This window comes from Plecotus auritus (assembly GCF_963455305.1).
Source record: "Plecotus auritus genome assembly, chromosome: 2".
Lineage (NCBI taxonomy): Eukaryota > Metazoa > Chordata > Mammalia > Chiroptera > Vespertilionidae > Plecotus > Plecotus auritus.
The window spans coordinates 59442540-59449726 of record NC_137771.1 but is presented as its reverse complement, the minus strand read 5'-3'; positions in this window follow the sequence as shown (position 1 = coordinate 59449726).

Genomic DNA, 7187 nt, shown 5'->3' with positions numbered 1-7187 from the left:
TTGGAGAAATAATTAGGTTTAATCATATGTTTTGCTTACTCATGCAAAATGTAACTAAGACTCCTCCTTTTTTTTTTTTTTAATGCAGGAGCCTAAATTCCATTTCACAGTTTTGCCAGGTATTCTCAGCTCAAGTCAAACTTCAGTTTGTGGGATTTCTTCTGCTTTGTGCTCAGGGAGACAATAGAGCATAATTTTGAATGCACACCAGGTCATTCCAAGATCAATTCAGTTGTACCAAAACCATATAACCTCAGATTATTTAACCAACTCATTTCATAAGCAGAAACAAATAAATATAAAAGCAAATAGTTCAGTGCTACTTGATAATTAATATAGTTTCCTGGTTTTGCATTTTAAAGATTTATACTATAAATATATTCAACAAAGAAAAACTATATTCTTATTGAATGCTGATACTGATGTTTCTCATCTTACATTAGAATATGTCTTAAATCTAAATTCTGTACTGTCAAAAAATACTCGTAAATAGCTCCCTCAATCTCCTTATGATAAGCTATTACTTGACTTGGGGGAACATGGAGGATAACGGAATAACAGTGCTTTATGAAATATATATGTATGATTTTCTATAAATCTTTAAAGAAAAGTATCCAGACTTCAAGGGTGCAATATTTCTATATCAACCATAAATCCTCCCCATGAAATAGGTCAGGGCTCATTCTTTAAAGATTACCTCTGGAGTTAATATTCTTTCTCATTTGGATTTTTAAAAATTATTCTTTCCCTTACATCATTACATTAAAGTGAGCTAAAATTGTTCAATGAGCTGATAATCTAACCACTCAATTAGAACCTCAAAGTCACTTCAAATCTCCTTCCTACTTAGCCAAGGCCAAAAATGGTTTAGATTAAAAATAGTTGGTGGATATTCATGTGGGTTTCTCAACAAAAACTGTGTCAATACCATTGTTCCACAATGCAACCTTCAATTTTTAAAAATTATTTTCAACAGTATTTTCTTTTCCCTTATAATATTTCCCTTTAAATAATAGCTGAATACTAAATCTCCTATTCCCTGGTAGCAACATGAGGCCTGGATGATTCCAGTGATGGATGGAGGTGAAGTACCCATGCTGAATCAATAAAGCTTGGCGGTAATCCAAAAGTGACAATGTGTTGCATATATTTCTTAACATTTTCTTCTAAATTAAATATTTTCCCACTATCTCTGCTGAAGTTCCACGACCAGTAACTTAAGAGTTTCATCAGTTTTTCCACAAAGGTATATTAGTAGCGATCCTCTCACTTGCTTATAATTCTAGAAATTAGTCTAGAAACTTCTGTCACATTAACTTTTTTCTTTAAATGTATATGTATATCCCTATATGTGTCATTCCAAAAACCCTCCTCTGCAAATATGTGAATTCACACAATATCACTCACATAATTAGAGTCTTCAAAATTTAAGGTAATATAAAATCCATTCCTCACTTATGTTCGAGGCTATCATTACTTTTAGAAAGTAAAATATTGAAGGGATCACAATACCAGATATCAAGATATATTACCAAGCCATGGTTCTCAAAACTGCCTTGTACTGGCACAAGAACAGACATATAGACCAATGGAACAGAACAGAGAACTCAGAAATAGACTCAAGCCATTATGCTCAATTAATATTTGACAAAGGAAGCAAGAGCATACAATGGAGTTAAGACAGTCTCTTCAATAAATGGTGCTGGGAAATTTGGTCAGATGCATGCAAAAAAAAAAAAATGAAACTAGAGCACCAACTTACACCATACACAAAAACAAACTCAAAATGGCTAAAGGACTTAAATGTAAGACAGGAAACCATAAAAATCCTACAAGACTCCATAGGCAGCAAAATAGCAGACATATGTCATAGCAATAGCTTTACTGACACAGCTCCTAGGGCAATGGAGACTAAGGAGAAAATAGACAAATGGGACCACATCAAAATGAAAAGCTGCACAGCAAAAGAAACCACCAACAAAACAAGAAAGCCCACTGCGTGGGAGACATATTTGCCAATGCTATTTCAGATAAGGATTTAATCTTCAAAATTTACAGAGAACTCCTACAACTTAACAAAAGGAAGATAAATGATCCAATCAAAAAATGAGCAAAGGACCTAGGTAGACACTTTTCAAAAGAGGACAAACAGAAGGCCCAGAGACCTATGAAAACATGCTCAAAGTCACTAATCATCTGAGAGACGCAAATCAAAACAACTATGCTGCTGTGAAAAGAAAGGAACTCCTACCATTTGCAACAGCATGGATGGAGCTGGAGAGCATTATGCTAAGTGAAATAAGCCAGTCAGAGAAAGATAAATATCACATGATCTCACTCATTTGCAGATTATAATGAACAACATAAACTGATGAACAAAAACAGATCTGGAGACAGAGAAGCATCGATTAGATGCTCAAACCTCAGAGGGAAGGTAGGGGAGGGTGGGGGTGATGGGGGAGAGCAACCAAAGCCCTAACTGGTTTGGCTCAGTGGATGGAGCGTCAGCCTGCGGACTGTAAGTTCCCAGGTTCAATTCCGGTCAAGGGCATGTACGTTGGTTGTGGGCACATCCCCAGTAAGAGGTGTGCAGGAGGCTGCTGATCGATGTTTCTCTCTCATTGATGCTTCTAAGTCTCTATCCTTCTCCCTCTCCCTTCCTCTCTGTAAAAAATCAATAAAATATATATTTAAAGAAAAAAAAGACTTGCATGCATGCATATAAGCATAACCAATGCACAGAGACAGCAGGGGGGTGAGGGCATGTACAGGAGTGGGGTGAGGGGGGCAATGGGGGATGTGGACACATATGTAATACCTTAATCAATAAAAAAAAAACATTAAAAAAAAAACAATGAGGTACCAGCTCACACCTGACAATGGCTGTCATCAACAAATCAACAAAGGACAAGTCCTGGCGAGGATCTAGATAAAAAGGAACCCTTCTGCACTGCTGGTGGGAATGCAGACTGGTGCAGCTACTGTGGAAGACAGTATGGAGTTTCCTCAAAAAGTTAAAAATAGAACTCCCATTTGACCCAGTAATCCCACTTCTAGGACTATATCCCAAAAAAACAAAAACACCAGTCAGAAAGGATATATGCACCCCTACGTTCATAGCAGCACAACTTACAATAGCTAAGATTTGGAAACAACCTAAGTGCCCATCAGCAGATGAGTGGATTAAAAAACGGTGGTACATCTACATAATGGAATACTACTCCACTATAAAAAGAAGGAACTTTTACCATTTGCAACAGCATGGATGGAACTGGAGAGCATTATGCTAAGTGAAATAAGCCAGTCAGAGAAAGATAAATATCACATGATCTCATTCATATATGGGATATAATGATCAACATAATTTGATGAGCAAAAATAGATCCAGAGACAAATGACAGATGAGGTGGGAGGGTTAGAGAGCAACCAAAGTACTATTCCTTACTTCTATTCCTTACTTCTGCATATACTAACATTTCTTAGAGAGATGTAATCTTAGCATATATAGGTCAACTGCATTCCATTCTTTTAATTATTATTCTCATTAGGAAACACCACTTGAACACAACCTTCTAACCACTTCCCAGACCAAGACATAAATATTATCAGATTGCTCCTTCTTGCTGCTACATGAAACTGTGGATTGAGAGGGACACAAATGTATCTGAAAAACCTCACTTATGTCTTTTAACACCCTGCTAATTACCCACCGAAATGTAAGTAATATCCTGATTCCCACCACCATGGTTTAGTTTTCACTGTTCTTGAAATCTATGTGAATGTTGTCACCTGGTATGTAACCTTTTTGTCTGGCTTCCTTCATCATCATTGTGGGAATCAACCTGATTATGAAATATAGCATTGATTTTATCTTCATTGATGCTATCCAGCATTCAATTACATAAACAAACCAGATTTCATTTATTCACTCTACTAATGATGAGCATTTGAGTATTAAAAATAATATGGGGGTTTTTCATTACTATGCTGGAAAAGATGAAAAAGATGCAACTTTTGTGTATTCATTAAATGCTGACTGATTTTTAAAAGTATGGTGGACAGCATTTTTGTGAGACTGAGAGCCAAAGAAATGCATGGTTACCCAGAGTCAGAAAAATATTAAACCCTTCTTAGCTAGTGTTTTATTATAAATAAATACCAGATAAATGACTTAATTTTAAGAAATATATATTAAATAGATATATTTGGACAGAAACTTGCATAAAACAATGTTATGTATTAATCAGTTGACAAAAATATTGTGGCCAGGGCTATCAGGACCTAACCTTGTAATTCCTCTAGGAATAATGGCCAATCCATGTTCATGACAACTACCGTGAATAATAAGAATCAACTCTACTTACAATATGTCAAGTACTTTTCTGATTCTGAGGATTCAGCAATGAATAAATTAGACGTGGTCATTTTTTAAGATGCTTACATCCCAGTGGGTGGAAGTAGGGGAAGTTAAAAATGAATAAATAAGTATATAATGTGTTGAGAGTTAAAAATACTATAAAAACATTTCAGTAGGGCAATAGTAAGCATGAGTGAGTTGTATTTTTTATATAAGGCAAGAAATTGGAGCAAAAAGAATGCCAGGAAGAGGAGGGAGCAGAAGCAAAGCATCCAAAATGGAAATATGTATTTTTAAATGGGGAAAAGTAAGCCAGGTCAGTGTTCTTAAGGAAAAGAATGTTAGGTAGAATAGAAAACTAGATAGAAAGGGGTAAGACAAATCCTAAATAGCTTTATAGGGCCATACAAATTGAACAACTTCTATTTGTCCCTCAAGATATTTTGCTCAACATCCTATCCTAGTTACATTGCACACTATGAGTCACCTAGTCAGCAACCAAAACTACTTTTTCAATGAATGGATGAGTTTTATTTTTATTCAGAGTTTTATCTTACAGAGAAATCCTAATATTTGTGTGCTCCAACTAACTACATTCTTGTTATGGAAACCATAATACCAAATACAATGTATAAAATTTGTTTTGATATTAGTTTGAACAATACCATAAAACAGACAATTTTGGGATAATAGAAGAAATATGAACACTAAGTGAATATTAGATGATATAAATGATTTTTAATTTTGATAGGGTCATGATAATGGGATCATGCTTTTTAAGTCCTTATTAGAGACTAGAGGCCCGGTGCATGAATTCATGCAAGGGTGGGGTCCCTCAGCTTGGCTGGCTATCAGGACCAATCGGGGCTGTCTTGCCCAGTCCCGATTGGGGCGGGGCCAGCTGGCCAAGGGGAGGAGCCTCGGTGGGTTGGTGAGGGACCACAGGAAGTTGGCCAGCCACCCCCTTATCAGGGCCAATCAGGGGGGCCATGGGCGGAGGTTAGCCTCAGCAGCAAGGTAACCAATGGCCAATTCCACGAGGAATTGGGCTCCCTCCTCCCTCCTGTCTGGGTCTGGGGTGCGGGTGAACCAGATTCGGTGCTGTCAGGCTTCCAGCAGCAAGGTCTGGGTCAGTGCGTGCCATAGCTACTAGCCAGTTGTCTGGTTGTCCCGGTTGTTGGGACATAACGGTTGCTTAGGCTTTTATATAGAGAGAATTAGTTATTTATTGCTGCATAAGCAGTTACCCCAATACTTAATGGTGTAAAACAGAAAACTTTTACGGTCAATTCTCATTATGTACAGTAGTTATGATAGGTTCTATAAAGTCACTGCAAACACAGAAATAGTGAGCACTGAACCATTGCCCCTTGACAGAAACACAGGCTTAGTTTTGGCTCCAATGATTCTCTGGTTACAACCTTCATTAACTGATCAATACATAAGTTTGTTTTAGGTGTGTAACTGCTTAAAGATGCCTTATTTAATATAAATTATTGATTCATTAACATTAAACTCATGGCCAACAGCACTATAATCCAGGCCTGAAAAAAAGCTTATCTAACATATTTTCTCTGTAAGGCACATCAAAGCCTTCTTGAGTTTATGGGCCTTAGTCAGCACTTTGGCATTATGCTCAGCAAAATCACCACCAAAAATAAGAAGATAAAAAATGCAGTCAATGTGTCACCAAATAGACCACGAAAAGGACACTTGCTCACAGTGTGACTGCTGATACAAGATGGCAGAGCATCACCTTGTTAGAGCTCAGCTGGGAACATGCACATCGGGCCACTCGAGTTTCTCACTCCTCTGCACATGTCTGTGAGTAACAACAAAAATACTATGAGTATTGATTTGTGGGTTACAAATATATATCAGCAAGTAGGAGGATTTGCAAATACAGAATCTGTGAATAATGAGGGTGGATTGTGCTTTCCCAATCTCTCAGGCACAGGAATCTTGGAGCGGCTTAGCTAACTCTTACTCATTCCTCAGAACTGAGTTTATATGACACGTCCTCCTAGAAACTTTTTCTAATCAAGACTGAGTTAAATCACCTCTTCTTATGTTCCTTGTGCTTATTTTTATCAGATAACTTATCAAACTACACCATAAGGTCATAGAAACTTTTCTTTCTCAATACTCAGTTGTAAGCTCCTTCGGGGCAGGAACTGTGTCTTACTCATCATTATATTAAATGAAAGTTGGCTTAATGAGGCTCTTAAGGATTATTGAGTAGATCAATAAATTAATTCATCTCATTTTGGGTATTAGTGCTGGTAATGTCAACATGGAAATACTAACGTACCTCTCAATAACAAAGAAATATTATATATTTAGTTTTTAGTTAAATGAGTTAACATTATGCTTTTTCAAATACTAGCTCTGAAGAATATTTTTCACCAAGGAATTTAAAAGTTCTGTACAGGTATTAATGAGTTGAGGTAGTTGGAAAATTTTTTAAAAAGCTGGTAAAATAGCAAGTGAATCATTATTAATTTTAAATTAGTCAAATTTGGGCTGTTGTAAAATTTGCCCAAATTACTACCAAGGGCTGTGAGGGCTTTTACCCTTCTTGCAAGCTAATAAGTTATCCTGCTGTAGTTGCAAGGAGAGAGAACACAAATTGACAATAGCAGGAAAGAAAAGGAGGAAATCATTTAAAATACTACAACCATTAAAATGATTATAAGAGAATAATTTGAACAACTCATGCTAATAAATTTGATAATTTAGAAGATATGAACAATTTTATCTAACACACAAAAAATAATAAAGACCCATGACTGTTAAGAAAATTAATATCAATTTTTCCCACAAAGAACTG